Raw genomic sequence first — 19,536 nt, 5'->3', positions numbered from 1 at the left:
CGATACCAATCACCTATTCACATCCGCCCTCAAACCCACTCACCTAACACCCCTTTCACTTTAGATCCAACCATGACGATCGGTAACTTCACTGCACTGGCAGGGTTTACTGAGCTGATACAACAACAACTCCTCACTTTCTCTGCAATCGGTTTCGAAAATATTATCGCCGAAGCTCTGGTCAGCTCTCAAAAGGCACCGGCCGTCTTCTATCAGTTTGGTGGTTTAAAAAATTGTACAGCACTTGTAGACTTTACGAAAAGAGAATCCAAGATGAATAGGCACAAGAAAACAAACAGAAAAAACATATTTTTATTGAAATCTGGAAAAGTTTTCCGTCGTTTTCTCAACTTAAGCTAACTAAATACAAGCTTTTTTCTGATCAATCTCAGAGCGAAAAACAAAAGATCGGCTTTGCTCTGATTATAAAACTCTCGGCATGATAGAGCAATGTGAGAATGCAGCTAACCTAAAATGTCTATTGCATCAACCCTACTATATCTGCATATACATATTTTGATATTTAATGCTGTTTATAAGACCTGCTTGGGGAGAAAATATGTCCTTGTGACTATTCGAATTTGTGTGAACTGAATTGTGAATTTTATAAATCGACTGAGAATTATAAGCAAATTATTTTCACTAACGAAATGCGTGATTTTGTTGCATGAAGAGAGACATGCTACTACGCTTTCATCAGTCTCAAAATACTAACAGATTTCAAGAATTATTTAAAATGAAAAGTATTGCGTAAACAGAGTAAATAATATTTCATTGAAATCTAATCTTCAATAATGATTACATCTTAGCTTTATACATTCACTTCTGTATTAGACGCAGTTGTAGAGAGTGAATTTTTCTTGAAAACATAATTTTCAACGAATTATCTACAGGAGCTGCTGCCCATTTGAGCCGATAATTTGACCCATTTGAACTGATAATTTGCCTTAGTCTTACGGATAATTAGATATGCGGGAATGCAGAGTATCCCCCACTACGACTTCTATAACAGCTGCAGGAATGAAGAAGACACAGAATTACCTACTTTGCGAATGACTCGCATGCCTCGCACTTTGCAAGGGGAGATGATAATGATTTAGATGATCTGGGGCCTATGCTCCGCACAGGAATAGTAGTATCAAATATATGAAAAAGATACAGAAAAAGATAGACAGCTGCTTACGGTCGCCGTTTGAATGGCACACCATACGACTGGACTAAGGTGTGCCGACTAATGGCTGTTCTACTGGCAGCCACTTCAATCTGTCCTAACCTATGTACTTTACAACACTTTTTGCTATCTTAAGCGTTTCGGAATCATTTATTTATTTAGTTGCGTTTTATTTAAAGATAATTTCAAAAATACTACAGCGTTTTATTACTCAGATAAGATGTTTACGTGTGTACGCTTCTGCGCGCGGCCGCTGAAGTAGACTTCCGATCGTTAGATAAGAGTATAATAAAAGCTGAGAAATTAATTTATGATGGAACAATATTTCCTTTGACATGTTTGACATACATACATACATATGTATGTGCATTTATATCTGTGGCCGTTATCTGGCTTTTTCTGAAGTGTGCTTACAAATATAAATATGATACATACTCACATACGAGTATGATGACTTAAAAGTAGAAATTTTTATGATTGCATTTATATTGAATACGACCATATGAACTTGAAAAAAGAAAATTGCTTTAGACATAAAATTATAGAAACTTCTATTTTTGTTGTTTGGTAGTAAACCAGTAGTTTGTCTGTTAAATTACTAATTGTAGACCTGCTGTGACTATTTAATTGAAAATGTGAACAAAACTCTCTGAATAGCAACATAAATGAAAGCCGGAGTTTTTCCAAGAAATGATGTGTACGTTGGAGGGACTGTTGAAGTGGCAATTTTTGCGCTCATATGTCTTTTCTTCACACCCTTATATTACAGTTAATAGTCTTAGATTAGCCCTCAGTACATGAAAATGGGCAAAGCGATCGGAATAAGCAGATCTCTTTAGATTACTGATCTAAAAACAAAAAGTGTGTCACGGTTGTTAAGATCTCTTGAAGTGCGACTTTGTGTTTAGCCAAGATTCGTTATTAAAGGCTGGAATGTAAAAGAGTTGGTGGATTTGTTTATTGGCTCTCTGTGAGTTCATTGTAAATATCGATAGGTCTCTTTCATATAGTTGTACGACTATTAAGCTGCTCTTAAGAGCGTGAATACAATGGCATATTAGACTTTGGTGATTTGCAGACGTTTCGCACACTGATCGTACGTAAGCAAAAGCACACAGTAGCTGCTTTCGACTCACTAACACCTAACGAGTAGTCAATAAAACAAAACGTTTCCCTAGAATCCGACATTGCATATGGTTTAGCAGCACTGCATAATTTTCGTTTTGGCAAACTGTTATGTAATAGCATAATTAAATTTTTTATTAAAAAATTTTTGGAAAACTGTTTTTTGGTAATTTGTTAAAACAGTTCTTCTCAATTTGTTTTTGACAGTTTCACATTTTTTTTTAATTTTTTAGTATAAAATATACTTTGTGAAAGACATTCTTTTATTAAACCCTCAGTCTTTTTTAAAAGATTATATCCATAAATCCATAGAAAATTGCATTTTAGGAAGCTACCTGGAAGCTCAAGTCGTTAGCTATAAGAGAAATACATATGTTAAATTCACGGCCAGATACGGGTGCCCAACGGAGGTTTTTTATTGTATTATTATTAGTTGGCTGTTTATAGCCTGTTTATAGCCATGTACAAACATTTTAGGCCTAAAACTGGTGTAGGCTTAATTTCTACCAGGAAGTTTGGATCTAGAGCCCCATTTCCCAGGTAATTTAGTCTGTGTCATGCCACTGTTGGGCAGTCGCAAAGAACGTGTTCTACTGTTTCTTGTGCCTCTTTGCAGGGTCTACAGGAATCGTTTTCTATTGCACCTATCTTTTACAGTGTCCTGTTAGTAGTTCAGTGTAAAGGTTTCAACATTTTTGCGAAATTTTTTTTTGTCATTAGTGAAAACAGGTCTCCGCATATTTTTTTGGCATTTGACATAATTTTTGTTTTTTATGTTTTATGTTAAAATATACTTCATTTTTTTGGTTTGAAAAATATTTAACATTTTATTAAATATATCCATAAATCCATTTAACTTTTTATTAAATATTTTTGGTATTTCTTTTGTGTCATTTGTCAAAACACAAAATCAGATCTGCTTTATTAATAGCTGAGATGATGCTCAGTAATTTTTAAAACTTGCATATTGGGTGGCGCAAAATTAATGACCCTATCGGAAGATTTACAAGTTTTGCTAAACAGCAGGAATATACAAACAAACAAATAATGGAGCGCGTAAAGGCCAAAATAAAGATGTCCATCACTCAAAATCGTATTTTTCATCTAGTAAAAAACTTATTCAAAAACTAAATTGGATGATTAATTTTGCGCCAGTTTGTGTACGACTAAATGTTTGCATTTGTTTTATTAAAGTCGGAGGCGACCACATTTTGTTGGTCTTTAAAAGTAAGAAATACGAGGCGGTACAAAACTGTTGAGTTCTTTAATTGCGGAACAACATAAAAGGCTCTCTCCACAAATTGAAGCAAAAAGCTTGATGAAAAAGTCTTTCAAAGATGCCAAACAGTAGTTACCAAGTTACAGATCATAGGCTATAATGATTCCATAATTAATAGTAATTAATTTTATCGATCATTTGATATTTTTTGATGATTTTATTATTTTTTATGCTTAGCAACCATTGAGATTTATTTTTGGTTATTTATGATTTGTTGTTTCAGCCAAATATCCACAATAAACTCTCGACATATGTACATAGAAGGAACACAAACATACATATGTAACTTGAATATTTTGATTTTGATTTCGATTTGTTTTAATTAATTCCACACGATCGTTTGCTTTACCTTAATTTTTTCTCATCTGCGTAGGCATCAGCCGCTTTTGCTATATTTACTTTAATCCCCAATATGAATTTTTACATTTGTTTCAGGTTTTCGTTTTACTATTAAGCACTCAGAACGATTGTTGTGTAGTATATGTTGTTATTGTATTTAAAAAATTTTTTTTTTTGCGTTTTGGAAAGCCCGCACTAGCTATGTATGTATGTAGCTACAATATTTTTCACAATTATCCAAACATTTCTATATTGGATGCCAAGTGATTGTGCGGTATGTATGTAGGTATGTATGAATTTTCGTGTGAATATGAGTATTTTCATTAGATATGCACGAGCACTTTTTCGCAAGTCAACAAATCACGTAACACTACGGCACAGAATTGTATAAAAGAATTTTTGAAATTTTTTTTTTCCTTTTTGTTTTGAATTTTTGTGCTTCCATACAAAATTGCAAATAATTATACAAATTCAAAAACACTGTTGTTCATTAATTTCGCTTTCCGATTCTAAAACATTAGCGTACTAATGCTAAACTAATTACAAGAAATAAAACATTTTATAACCGACGCGACGCAGCCGCACTGTATATCCGTACACTTCGAAGGAACAGGAACTAATATCCAACAAAATAAACGAATGCGAGTACGGCAAATGAGCGTGCGAAGTGACTGCGGCAACGGCAGCGGCGGCGGCGGCGACGGCGGATACAATGAGCCGGTGTTGCGGCGGCGCACTTGCGTTGACTTCCAATAAGTTTACGAGCACAGTATTCCCAGCATCTGCGGATTACTAAACGTATACGAATAAGTATACGTAAACACAAGCGCGTGCATGGTGAACGAAAAAAAATACATGGCGGAGTGAGTGAGTCTGTGTGTGTGTTTAAAGTAGTAAAAATCTTTTAGCAGGTAGGCAACGCTCAACCACCAGCCGCATTCAAGTTGGAAATGGGGAAGACAAAAAAAACACAGATCTACCTGCAGGATTTATGTATGAATGTATGTTTGTATGTATGTTTGTATGTATGTGTGCATATGCCCCTACTCATACGACAGACAAGACCTCATAGACGACAGACACTGGGGGTGCATTTTGAAAACACCGCAAAACGTAGAAGATCGAAACATCATCAACATCACCAGCAGCAGCAGCAGCATAAGAAGAAGAAGAGAAGAGGTGCTTGTGTATGTGTGCGCACTTCTTGAATCTCGACATCTGATACGTTTCACTTAAACAACAACATTCCACTGCTTTATGGCTTTCTTTCTGGCTGATGGTTGATGCTTTTATGCTTATCTTTTTTTTCTCTAAAAGATGCCACCACATAACGAATAGGCATGTGTATGTATGTATGTGTGTCAGTGCGAGTATTTTGAAAGTACAATAGTCATGATGTGCATGTGACTGCATACCTATCGACATACACGTAAATTAAATATAAGTGTATTTGTGTACGTGCAAATATGCGCTAATGCACATACACACACACGCACATGCACATGCAAGTATTTGCTGCAGTTGAAATATGATCGGTTCGAGAATATGTTGCTGAGCTGTTGCTCTGTTGCTCTACAAACCACCCCTAATCTGTTAAAAGAAATGCCGAAAAAAGTGAATTCTCGAAGAACAAAAAAAAAAAAAAACGAATAGGAAGACGACAGCAGCGCGGGAGGAACAAACGACCATACGACCATACGTAAGAACTTCCTTTATTCAAGCTGTGCGTTTTTGTTTTAATACAATAGTTTTTGGAAAGGATCACAGCCAGAGTTGGTATATGGGACACTTATACACATACATACCTATATGTATACCTTTCCATGTACCAATGCGTATGTGCATAATGTGTATGTATGTGTGTCTATAAGTACGCATAGAATTGTGTTTGGGAGCATCAATAGTCCTGCGCACGTATGCGTGCATGTACGTATAGTTAGAGCCTTTTATCACACATAACGGTTTCCTACTGTGATTCAAAGTACCTTCTGCTATCTAAATAAGTACGCAATTATCGAATATTATGCCATAAATCTTTGTTTCCTAGTAAAATGTGGGACACAATTAATTCATGGTGCGCGTTCGCTGATTCCGAGATAAGGAGACAAGAAGGCGCACTTGCTTGAGCAAAGTAGGAACTTCTAAAAAAGAAATTCAATTCACTAAATTTTGAAAAAAAAAATTGCTTGCAATAGACGATAATTTAAAGCGAAAAAATAAGAAAAATAATTAAATTGTTTTTTAAATAATGAATTTTTAAATCATATATAAATTTTAAACCCTAATCCCATGTCGTTCCATTTGGCGCCTTAATCCCATGTCGATGGGTCGGCGCTTATTTCTACCATGTAACGTCAACAGAAAATTAGAACAAATTCATAAGTTATTTTCTATACTTTAACTTAACATAACCGAAGATTTTTTCCAAATTTTTATTTTAATAATATTTTATTGTAAGCAAATGGAATGAAACATGCACTGTGCAGTAATTTCATAAAAAAAACGGGCTGGACACGAACGACCATTGACATGGGCAAGGGTTAAACAAGAATTTTAAACACGAAAAAATTAATTTACTCACTTCACTGGGTACCCAAAAAATGTAGTAGGTAAGCAGGTATAGTGGTTGCCAATTAACGCTTCTAGGCCTGCTGTAGGCCTATTGTGATACCACCAGGGCTGTTCCACCTCCTTACTCTTCTCTGTCGTCATTGATCCAACATGTGGCTTTAATGCGTCTAACAATTTTTGTTAGTTTTAAATTGTCCACTTCTGCCAAATTATTCAAAAAACCTGCTCCTAGAATATTGAACCTTTTACTACCCAGACCCATGCACCCGCTTAAAAAGTATTCTACAGTCTCTTCTTCTTCAATGTCGATACAGCTTCTGCAGTAGTCGTTATTGGTTGCTCGCAGTCTGCTGGCATGCCTTCCTATAAAACAATGTCCTGTTAGAACCCCAAAAAGATTCGTCACGTCCTTCCTGTTAAGTTTTAACAGTCGGTTTACGCGACCCATATTCCACTCGGGACACGTCATCCATTGTATTGCACCAAATGTAGGAAAACTGTGTTTTTAGTTTTTTTCTCTGCCGTTAGTATTTTTTTAAGAAATTTTTTTTCCTGATGAGGAGGTTTAAAATGCCTTATGCATCATGAAAGCTGCCATCGCAGCATTGTTATGTCATCGGACTAAAAAACCCCCCGCTCGTTTGGATTCGCCGCCTACCTTCGAACCGCTTTCGCATTAATATACATTAGAGTGACGTTCTATCTTACTCATTCCTCTCAAGATCTATGCTTGTGTGTCTGCATCCAGATCCCGCTTTTTCATCTGTAGAATTTTTTCTGCGAATCTATTTGTGATTTTTCAGCCTTGAAATCCAACGGAGAATCTCTCTTGGCAGCAAGTGCTACTTTGGACTAATGAGTAGTAAAGTCCCCTTACGACGAACAGAACGAAACACTTTATAAATTTCTCTTTATTGCCGTCCTATCGTATGGCGGGCAAGCTCGAACGATGACAACATCCGATGAGGCGTTTCTTGGAGTATTTAAGAGAAAGATGCTGCGGAAGACTTTTGGATCTTTTGCACGTTGGCGACGGCGAGCATCGTAGGCGATGGAACAATGCGCTGTATGAGCTTGACGACGACATAGACATAGTGCAGCGAATAAAGATCCAGCGGCTACGCTGGCTGGGTCATGTTGTCCGAATGGATACAAACGCTCCAGTTCTCAAAGTATGTAATGCGGTTCCACCTGGTGGTAGCAGAGGAAGAGGAAGGCCTCCTCTACATTGGAAAAATCAGATGATCAGATGGACAAGAACATGGCTTCACTTGGTGTGCCCACCTGGGCACCGGTTTGCACGATAAAGAAAAGACTGACGCGCTTTGTTAAACTCGGCTAAAACCGCTTAAGTGACAATCAAGAAGAAAAAGAAGATTTCGCAGGTTTCTGAACAAAAAGGTAAGAGTTTGACATTAAAACGTTGAAAACAACGTAAAGGATGTGCTTCTATGCGATTTGCAAAGCATGTCTGATATCTCCAGCCAGTCAGAGCTGTTGATGTAATGGAGAAAATTGATGGGATTTAGTTTGGCGTACTGCTCCAGGCTTTCAAAAAAAGAAGCACTCAGTGACCTTAATACTCCAGCTGCCAAACCCGGACATTTACAGAAAAAGTGCTCAACAGTCTGCTTCTCTGAAAGGTCCCCAAGGCTTCTGCAATGCGAGCTAAATGGTAAACCTAGCTTTTCTGCGTATATGCCGATCTTCCGATGACCAGTAACATACAGCTAAGAGCTTGGGAAATGAATGACGTGTAGCCCCCAGGACTTTCTGTGTTCTGCGCCCACTGAAAGGGTTTTCGAAATAACACATGAAGAAATAGAGCTCCATCTGATCTGCGCTTTCCTGAGAAATAAGTTGTGCATAACCTCTTTAATTAAGAGTCAGGGAGATGCCGATGGCCGGGTAGGAGGTCTCTGAGACCAACTCTGTTCCTCCACATGGGAATAAAAGGATCAAATATATAAATATATGTATATATTTTGTTGTGCCCGAGTTAAGAAAGCAAAGACTATCGAAAGGAGTTTTCGTTTGTGTTTTAACCAAATTCATTGGATGGAATTCAAATAAAAGAAGTACTCATTTAAGAGGTTACATTTGAACACAGAGTTCAAGTCGCTGGCTGCTTTTATTTTTGCGCCAGCGCAAATTCAATGAGGCGCCCACTAACACCTAACCAACCACACCGCAAAGTTCAACACCAGACGGCTGTCAATCAACAATCAATTTTACACATGCATACATATGTACACAATTATCTACCATTATTGTTGTATCTTTTTACAATCGCTGTCACAATACTTGGATTCTCGCCGCGTACCGACCACCTCTTCCCACCCCATCTAAGGCCAATTTATGAACAAAGAAATTTGTGTAGTTTTTTGCCCATGTACGTTCATGCATACATGGATATATGCATATATCTACACAAACATACTTATATGTACCTATCTGCAAATGTATTTAAATATCTTCACCTTCTTAACATATCAAATATTCATTTAATAAGCATAAAAATTCAAAACCAAGTCAACGACCTGCTTAATAATCAGAAGCGTATTTAAATGAACAAAAACAGAAAAAAATTGCTAAAAATTCAGAAACACATAAGAAACGCGAAGCGTAGGTAAATATGTGTACATGTGTATGCGTGTGTGTATGTATGTGTATGGATGCACACATGAGCTTCTCAAACAACTATTGTGGAGTAGTTAGAAGACGCGCGAGATATACAAACAGACAGACAGACATATTAAACATACAATAATGAAAACAGTTGAAAAAAGTTGAAATACAAATAACTACAATACAAAATTCGAGCTCATAGTGGCAAAGTATGTAGATGAAGACAAAACACCAAAAAAAAAAAATGTAAAAACAAAAACCAACAAAGAAACGAACAAAAAATAACTAAATTCCGGGTACTACGAAAAATGCTTCCTTAGATTCTACCGCCTCGAATTTCGGATTTCGTTAAACGCCAGCTAGTGAGCTTGTGTTGCTAGATTTTTTTGTTTTTATTTTTTTTGTTTCTGGGTTTAATATTAACTTTTTTCTCTGTGAGTGATCTACGTGTAAATATCTACAAGCATAAATAATCATATGTGAACGTGCTCGAGTTGCGCGTTAAGTTGCCGCAGTTGGCGGGCACCTGGCGCAGGGGTTAAGGTGCGCGACGTCAGCAGACGACTGGCTATTTGCTGGTGACTCTAATGTGATTTCATTTGATTTGATTTGATGTTGCTGCCGGGTCGATGTGATCTTTCGTATGTATGTATGGATACATTTAGTTATGTATGTATGTATGCATGCACATTACTTTGTTTGATTAGAAAACAGAGTAAAAGCGCGAAGCGGCATGTCTACTTACTTGCTTACTTGTGATCATTATTAGTATGACCGACTGTTTGTGTGCATGTGCATGTAGTTTATAGTATAATTACTGTGTGAAATTTTGTGTGAAGCTGTGTAGATAATCTGTTAGATCTCTTCTGCTTTATGTGCTAATATATTTGAAAGCTTATTAACAGTTATAAAAAGTGAAGTGGCGTTGGTAGTTAACTGATTCGTCGCTGAGTCATTATTTTTATTTTTTAGTTTTTAAGCATTTTTTTCTTTTTAGAATCGTCGTATTCCCATAAGTAAAATCTCAATTTTTCATGCACGCCTTATTCTATCATATTCCTCCTAATCCGACGCCTACTTTTCGCTACGTGCCGGTTAAATCAACAGCTCAGCGCAGAAGCTGTGATGATTAAAGGGAAAAGGTACATTGGGATGGTCCATAAAAAAATTGTTTTTCTTAATGCTAACAGCGAAGTTGTTTTAAGACTAAACAATTAAATTTGTTTTTAATTTTTTTATTTAATATTTGCTCGTGCGATTACAATTCCGTGAAAAGTACTGTCGAATTCACTTGGGAACTTTTCCGTAAATTTAGTCTGAAACGCTTACAGATCGCTGTTATTTTGCCTCCTCTTTTAATTCCGTTTCAAAAATATCTAAAAAATATACTCTTTGCTTTACTAAAAAAAATTGTAGACAAAAAAATTATAGAAAAAAAATTATAGAAAAAAAAGCGTATCTGAAAGCCACTCAAAATCAACTTTTTTTTTGAAAAACCAAAATATTTATCTCGTTTTTTATTTTTAAATAAAACATAGGTTAACATATTTTCATATATGTACATATGTAGATAAATTCCTAGGGTGTTAAAGTTTAGTGCTGGTTTCGACCATAGTTAAGAGAGCACTGAAGGTTGCGCTACTCGGCTCTAAGTGAATGTGACAGAATTAGTTGCGAGCTGACGTCATTTCAGAAATTTTGCTCAACCTTTTTTAAATTGCATGCTTTCAAGCCGCGGAAAAGACTGTGGGCATAACGCCATACAAAAGAAAGCCTTGGATGAGCAACACAACCTGACAGTTGATCGAAGAAGGAAGACATTTCAAAAGTCAATTACTTACATCTCCATCGGTCTGAGTCCCATCAATGCTGACTATTGTTGACTATTGTTCGAACGAACCATACTTGAATAGGTTATTTAGTACTAGAATTCCAATATGGGTGTGGGTGGGCAATATACCTGGTCGGAAAACCTGCTTACGATCCTTTACTGATGGCTAAAAACTTGACGCTAAAATTGTCTTCGGTGTCTACTATAAGAAGTCAAAAGTAAGCTTTTGGCTCGTCTTCCTAAGCTTCTCCTTTTTCTTAATTGGCGTGATAACCGCTTAAGCGATTTTGGCCGAGTTTAACAAAGCCCGCCAGTCGTTTCTTTCTCGTGCTAATCGACGCCAGTTGGATACACCAAGTGAAACCCACCTGATGTTTCCAACGTAGAGGAGGCCTTCCTCTTCCTTTGCTACTTTCAGAGCCGCAGCGTTTGTATCCAAACAAAGAAAGAAAGAAGTTGGCCAAAATGGGACGTCAGGCGCTCAAAGGTGCTACTTATTTGGTTGAGGCAAAAGAGGGTCTATATTAGTTGCTTTGATCACAGCCCACTGTCTCTTAGGTCGACGTGCTCAAAAGCTTAACGTACTCAATTCGTAACTCATTTCGACCATGGCCGGAGCTGCAAGAATGAGGAGGAGGAAGAGGCTGTCAGATATCTTCTCTATTACTGCTTCGCCTGGCATGCCACTAAGTTTAGTTACCTTGGCTCATCGTTGTAGAATGATATATTACATATGACGTTAGGGATAAAAGTATCAGCCAGATCAACGAGTTTACACTTAAAACCAAATGGTTTAACGAGGAGTAGCAGATGAACTGCTACTGTGAGATCACAATGGACCGGAAATGGGTCACCTGAACTCAATGCATATAGAAGAAACCGCCATCTTTCGAAAAGATCTCACAAGCGCCAAGTAAATTAAAAAATAATAAATCACCTGATCGCGATGATCTCCCAGCCGCACTGTTTAGCTATGCTACCAGTATTATTGCCCGTGTGCTACATCCCATTATACATTCAAAGAACACTGTATAGACGCCACCATGCTTGGCGACTGGAAAGAGGGCATAACCATTGCCATTCCAAAAGGCGATCTTAGTCAATGTCAATGGTAAATAAATATATGTTTTATGATCCTCGTATGTCTATTTGGCTTCCTATGACTTTCTTCATCATTCCATTAAGGGAATTTAAGATAAATAGCATCAAGGCTACCAACCCAACTAATTTCAAGTTGAAAGTTTAAATGTTCTTTGGGCCATACTAATAGAGATACTTTTTGTGAAAATGTTTTTGTACTCAATGAGTTTGCTTTGCAATAATCTTTGTCCAGCATTTGACAGCAGTCGCTCTCAAAGAGAAAGATGTAGAAAATTTTTAATTGTCATCAATAAACTTTTTTCTGTTTGGCCTAAAGCTTAGATATGAGAATTATGATGGTTTTAAGTTATCGCAAAATATTAAAATTTCACTGCTACACTTCTTTGTAGAGGATTTGAATGTTTGTAAAATTGTAATAATGAAAAGCCACACCAATGACGCATTAAAAAATCACTATTTCCATAAATGGAAAAGCCATACTAAACTTTACAAATTAAATTAAATTAAACCGAACAATAAAAAAAAAAAAATAAAAAAAAACAACTAATTTAACTCTAGTAATAGCTAGAAAGCAATTTATAATGCGAAAAAGGTGCGGCAACAACAACTAAACGTAGAAACAACATTTGTAACTATTCATAAAGTGTTGTTAAGAAAACCCGCGCACGCTTGGACGCCAGCCGCTTTGCCTTACACAGCGCGTTCTAAGCGTTTCCGAAAGCGGGGCATCTCCACACCGCCCAATGGACAACTTTTATTTACGCCTGATCGACTAAACAATTAGAAATCTTGATTTAATACGAAAATGACTGCTTACACGCGCACATACAAACAAACGAGTTCTACACTTCTACAATTACATACATATAAAAGCCCTCGTATTTCAATCGTGTGTGTTTGTAACGCGCGTGCGCGTTGGCTAGACCAAAAAAGCAACAAAATATTAGGAGTGGTGGGACATGACCACTGACCGCTTAAGTTGAATGCTGCCCATTTTTATAATACCCTGTAGGGAAAGTCGAGTAAATACAAATTTGCAGTATATCAGTGCGGTACTCATGCGGCGAATAGTTACTGAATCTGTCTTCGGACAGCGAGTGCAACAAAAACAATCACGGCTTTTGATGCTGTAAGCGTCTGAGTCGAGTTATAAATATATATAAAATAATTGGAATCAAATAAAAACAAAGAAAGAGTCAAAGTTGATGAATAATCGCAAATTAACCATCAGAGAATTTTATGCAAAAAAAGAATAGCTTTCATATCGCCAAAGATATGATTTCCAAGGCTGAATCCCACCCCACCTTCATCAAACGCATCATTGCTGGAGACGAGATTTGGGTGTATGAGTACGACACGCAATCCAGACATCAGGCGAGTGAGTGGAGAGCTCCGAATGAACAGAGACCAAAAAAACCACTTCGTTTTCAGTTTATAAAGTAAGCGATCCTCACGGTTTCGCCAAACAAAGGAAGGATTTGTAGAAAAACAACTCATGGATTTTGCACCATGTTAACGCACCTTTGCAAACTGGCCTCATTATTCGTGATTTTGTGACTAATAACGAAACGAATACCATCCAAAAGTCAACAAATTGACCTGATATGGCTCCCTACGATTTTTTTCTGTTCGATCAAGTCAAAACACCACTACGAGGAACATGCTTTAACGGCAGTAACGGAAGTAAAGGCAAAATCGAAGACGGCTCTGATGGCTATACAGAAAGTGGAGTTCTAAAAATGTCGCGAGAGCTGGATCAAGCTCAGGCGTAAGTGCGTTGCAGTTGATGAGGAGTACTTTGAAGGCGATCTCACTTTTGAGGAATAAAACTTGTGTTTTGAATTTTATGAATATATTCCGGGAACCTTTTTTTATACAAAATTTTCGAACATTTTTTTTTTTTAATTAAAATTTTTTGTTTTTTTTGCAAGCGCCATTTTTGCAAAACTCTCAAATATGCACTATATTTACACAGCATGTCACATACTCGTAAATAAATGAGAAAACAATTTTTTTTTTTCAATAAAAATGCAGTTGTTTCGGCGCCGCGCTGCTCAAAACAGGGCTTAGTTAAAGAAACGGGAGCCGAGCATTTTTTATATTGCAATGAAATAAAAAAATAATAATTTATACGGTCCTTCCTTATGATATGGTCCTTTTTCAAAATTAAATTTTTTTCTCATTATTAAAAATTCCCCTTCCTTATTGTTTCGCTGCAAAATTGGCATCAATTAGGAAGCCATCAAGAAAAAATAATTAAGCTTAGGAGCTCCTGAAAAGCATGATAATTTTCTGTCCCATCAGTATACTGCTTTTCTTTAACAAATATATAATTTCTCGGATTGAATACAGGTTTGGGGCTGCCATGGTCTCATATCTTGAATTTAATTTTTTTGGAACATTCGTTGGAAAACATGGAACCTTTTTTGGCAATAGACATAAACGCGGTATCACCATGAAGAACTGCTAATGCGGTTTCAGGGTGGAATCAGCCGAGGAGGAGGCTTAGTGAGTGTTAGTGGGAGCATACCCCACATACCACTGGTGTGAAGGCACTCTTAATAAAAAAAAAAAATGAATTAATAAAAATAAACATAAAAAAAATACATAAAAAAATATATAAAAAATATTAATTAAAAAAAATATTAAAAATAAATTTAAAAAAAATATAAAAATAAAAAAAACTGATAAACTGAACGAATGCGAAATAGTTCTAGCGCTCGATTTACCAGAAGCTCACTCATTCAGCAACACACGTAGTTGATTCCCTACAGGGTAATCTCTGCAAGTGCGTATGTGCGCCCGCGCTCACGTTACCATATGCGTATTCATACGAATAGTGGTAAATGTCGTAGCAGTAAATATTTATAGAAATGATGTTGTTGTTTTGCTTCTTTCTAATTTATTATTCAAATATTCTACCTGTGCTGCGTCTTTGCCGCACAGCCATTCGTCATCTCGAAGGAGGAGAACGAACAGCAGCAGCAGCAGCAGCGGCAGTTCCGATGTGGCTCATCGACTTGGAACAACCTTTGTGTTGTTGACGTTCTATCCAATGATTTTCACTTAATTGGTTTTTGTTGTTCATGCTTTTTGGCCAATTGAGTGTAGCTGCTCACTGTTCACTGTTCATTTCCCCCTAAGCACGTTTGCTGTTGTTCTCCATTGTATAGACAAGTATGTATGTATGTCTGTGTATGTGTGTATTGACTATCTTTGCATAAATAATGATGTGAAAAATAATTATATCAAACGTTCGATAACCTTTCTGGTTTTTTAATATGCAAAAAGAAGCCAGTAAATTGTTTTTCTATCCACTTTTTGTTTGCTAAGTTCACTAGCTTCTGGTCAGACTAGCGCGCTGCTACCGCTGCCAACACGGCTTGCTGGCTTGATTTTCGACCGCGTGTCGCCGCGATCGGCGCTTAATTTATATTACTTTTACATATGTATATGTATCTACTTACAACAATTTGCCGGTTTTTATGGTTTTTATTTTTGAGTAATCGGCAAAAATTAGAGTTCAACGTCATCGCAAACCAATCCGTAGCAAAAAACTAGTTTACATGTATTAGAAAAGAACATGCATATGTGTATGTAAGCATGCTCGTATGAACCCCTTGAACCCCCAGCACAATCTCGAATTTCCGAATTTCGCCGTAACAAAGCGGCAATAACCAATGAAAATAAAACTCAAACATAATCTGCCAGATCATCAGCAATGTTTTGGCTTTCACCGAAAGCAGCTATTTACATGTGTATGTTTGTATGTTTGTATGCATGCACGTATGTATGTATGCATGTATATTTACACTAACACCTCCGTATACTCAAATCTCTAATAGCCGCTCAATCCTCCTCAGTTCTATGCCTTAATCGCCCAAACAATCATTAAATTCGAATTTTTTCGCTTTCCAGTTAAAGCAGCTAGAAATTGACACTTTAGTTAGAAATTAAATGATTGGAGTAGGTGAATAATGGACTAGTTAGGTACCAAATTATCAGGTTGGCCACCCTACTTTGTACTGCGGACATAGAGTAAAAATTACTTTTCTTATGAAGGCTCATTTGTAAGGTAATAATATCTGATTGCACTCGTATGTATGTACATATGTACATTAGGGTGGCTCAAGAAAAGAAGTTGCGGATTTCCACTCAAATTATGAACTTAGGACTTCCGTGAAAATATTACCGAACGATTTAAAAATTCCTCCACAAAAAAATCAAAGGACGGAGGTATTTGCAAAAAAAAAGAAAAAAATAAATAAGAAAATTGGGATGTGAATGTGTTGACTGCCCGCAAATTTCGTTTTGAGTGAGAGAGAAAATAGCTTTCCAATGATGCCATAGAAGTCTACATCGACCGAGCCTTGGCTGAGTTATTCAAGGTTTCCTTAACAAGTCTCATTATTTAGATTTCATTCATTTTACATTTTTAAAATATTTTTATGCAGACCTTTTAATCCTAAACTCTTTTAACAGTGAGGTGATTTTTTGGAAGAAAAATATTTGTAAAAACTAGTTCTATTTAACCGACCAGAAGCGATAGTATATGCGGAGAAGTGTTTTTTATAGTAGTTCATTAGTTGTTATTAAAAATTCCAGCTAAAAATATATACGCGGGTCATTGGAAAAGTCCATGGAAGTCAGAGAGATGGCACTACAATAGCAACCCTTGGAAGAACAGACACCAACTTTCAGTCAGATTGGTATATTTCTTTGTTTTTGGCATTCGTTTGAATCGAGGAAGTTGAGAGAATCCACGACAACGCATCAGCTTTCGTCACAGCCTATTCTCCATACTTGGCTCCTTCGGATCCCTCGGATGCCTATTTGTTTCCCAATTCGAAGAAATGGCTGGCGGTTAAAAGATTTTATTCAAACGAAGAGGTGACTGCAGAAACGAATGGGTCGTTTTCAGATCTGGACAAATCCTTTTATTCGGAAGGGATCATTTGTCTCCATTTACCAAGATTTAATTAATTATTTTTTCTTCAAAATCAAAAAACAAAAATGTTCGAGCTAAAAAGTTCGGCCCCCGCAGCCGAATGGTTGGTACGTGACTACCATTCGGGAGTGTGTAGGTTCGAGTCTCCGTGCATGAAACAGCAAAATGATAGGAAACGTTTTTTTTAATAACGATCGCCCCTCGACAGGCAATGGCAGTCCTCCGAGTGTATTTCTGTCATGAAAAAAGCTCCTAATAAAAACCATTTGCCGTGCGGAGTCGGCTTAAAACTCTAGGTCCTTCCTTGTGTGGAAGAACATCAAGACGCACGCCACAAATAGGAGGAGGAACTCGGTCAAACGCCTAACAGAAGTGTACGCGCCAATTATTGATTTATATTTTAGAAAAAGTTTGGTTAGCGAGGTCGCCACTCGGTGGTCCTCAGACTCATTGTGATATCTAGATTTGATTTCCATCCCCAAACTAAATTAAAAAAGTTCATTTACCTTAATTTTATTTTAATTGCTAATCCATATAGAGAAGATGCTGGATTGCATATTCGCTGCCAGGCTTACCTAAAAAGAGAAGAAAATAAATATTTAATTTGTATGCCGTAAAAAATGCATTAATAATATTATTAGTATTATTATTTAATTTACATTTCATAAATTAATTTATAAAATTTATTTTGGAGGTTTTGTTGTTGGGCCACTTTGCCTCGCAAGCGAATTCATATTTCATGCAGTTGGAGGCGTCCCTTACTAATAATTTCTAAAAAATTATGTCATAGAATATTAACTTTTCTAATTTTCTCAGGTTGTGAACACCAACTTATCAGCAATAGCCGTCGATTACTTATCAAATTTCGTTACTCATCCTTAAATCGTTGAGTTTAATAACTGTTTGCTCTTTACACTGATTTAGAATTTCCTGCATGAATGAGTATTTTTTCATCCAATCCGAATTTTTCTATTATCTTTTTTGTAAACATTTTGCGGATGAAATAAAGTCCAACAAGATAACTTAGGTAGTTGCAGAAAAATACACGACCTATGGCGAATCTTTTCATAAATTCATCATATTTAGTAAGAAAAATTGTAACAAACTGTCTACCCTCTAAGGCGATTACAGGCGTCAGTGTGTAACTGAAGCCTGAAGATGATTTTAATGAAATAATGGCGAAGAATATGGAAATTCTATACGACCTTTTTTCATGAAAGGAAATTGGGTTTGTCTGCTAAAGTGGGAAGACAAACAAGACTACAAAGTCCATGCCGACCAGAGGGCTTCAGATAACAAGGTTAGGAGGCATGTCAAGAGTCGATTGCATAGGGAAAGAGCGAATTTGTAATGCAAAAAAGACAACAATTTTATGCTACATGGCAAAGAAATTGAACAAGTCGAAGATTTTATCTACCCAGGCAGTGGTATACATTCTCAGAATAGTGCGGGAAAGGATATCCTGGATAGAATAAATAAAGCAACTGGCGCACTGACTCAGCTGCGCCAAATCTGGAATTCATCACAAATATCCTTCCAAACAAAAATGAGAATTTTCAAAACAAATGCCATCTCAGTACTGTTCTATGGAAGCGAGACTGACTTGTAACCTATTAGCTAACCGGAAAAATTCAAAGTTTTGAGAACAGATGTCTCCGGCGTATGCTCAAGGTGTGGTGGCCAAACTTCATTAGCAACGATGAGTTGTGTACTTGTAAAAAGTGCAACTTGCAGACAATGGCCAACAATATAAAATTTCCAAAGTGGGGGGTGATAGGCCACACACGGCGAAAAGATGCAACAGAAGTCTGTCGACAAGCTTTTAATTGGAACCCTCAAGGAAGCCGCAAGAGGGATCGACTTAAGACTACATCGAGAAAATCGCTACAAATACAAGTCAATGAATGCGATAAATCGTGGAACGCACTAAAACTGCCAGCCAAAAACAGAACCACTTGGAAATGCTTTATTGAGGCCTTATGCTCTAATGGGAGACAAAGAAAATGATGATGATGAAATTTGTATTTCAAGTAAAAGAGCTTTACTACTTTTCAGCTAAGCTAGGCGCCCGGTTGTCTGCAGGTTGTAGAACTACACTGAGGCAAAAAAATCGATATGTTGGCAACCTCATTGTGATATGTAAAAGTTCTTCAGAGTAATTAGTGGATAAAGAAATCGTATGCTACTTAGATATTAGCATTTCACGGATCAAATACGAACTCAGTGGTGACTTTGAAAAACATTCTGGAAACTGTCTTGCATAGACTTCCTCTTTTGTGGCCAATGGAGTGATAGAATCCTGGCATGCCGTAAAACTCAACTGTTTAAGAGAGCCATGAATTTTTTGAAATTTTTCTCTTTCTTCTTTGGCGCTATTGGCACTTTGCGTGTCTTGTCTAGTGCAGCAAAGCGCTCCAAACGTTTCTTCTTCATTCCAGCAAGCCGTAGTTAGAAAATTCAAGTGAAAGCCTACTCCATACTACTCCCATTAGTGACAGCGTTTGGTTGTGGAGATGAAGGAGCATAACCGTCTTCTCTGCTTG

The 19,536-nt window shown here is 36.9% G+C and overlaps 1 protein-coding gene across 3 annotated transcripts in view; it reads right to left on the bottom strand.

Moving 5' to 3' along the window:
- Window positions 1-19,536, bottom strand: part of LOC128865034 (ets DNA-binding protein pokkuri) — a 91,171-nt gene that overhangs the window by 16,440 nt on the left and 55,195 nt on the right. Inside the window, exon 2 of one of the 3 annotated variants that reach the window (XM_054104913.1) lies at window positions 17,500-17,568. The exons of 1 other annotated variant lie outside the window; for it this stretch is intronic. The gene's annotated coding sequence lies outside the window, so the exon portion shown is untranslated. Of the gene's footprint in view, window positions 1-3,924; window positions 4,598-17,499; window positions 17,569-19,536 lie in introns of those variants that run through there. One more of the 3 variants, XM_054104914.1, reaches the window with a different exon arrangement.

The sequence above is a fragment of the Anastrepha ludens genome, chromosome 5 (genome assembly GCF_028408465.1).
Source record: "Anastrepha ludens isolate Willacy chromosome 5, idAnaLude1.1, whole genome shotgun sequence".
Lineage (NCBI taxonomy): Eukaryota > Metazoa > Arthropoda > Insecta > Diptera > Tephritidae > Anastrepha > Anastrepha ludens.
This window is presented reverse-complemented; position numbering and strand designations above follow the sequence as displayed.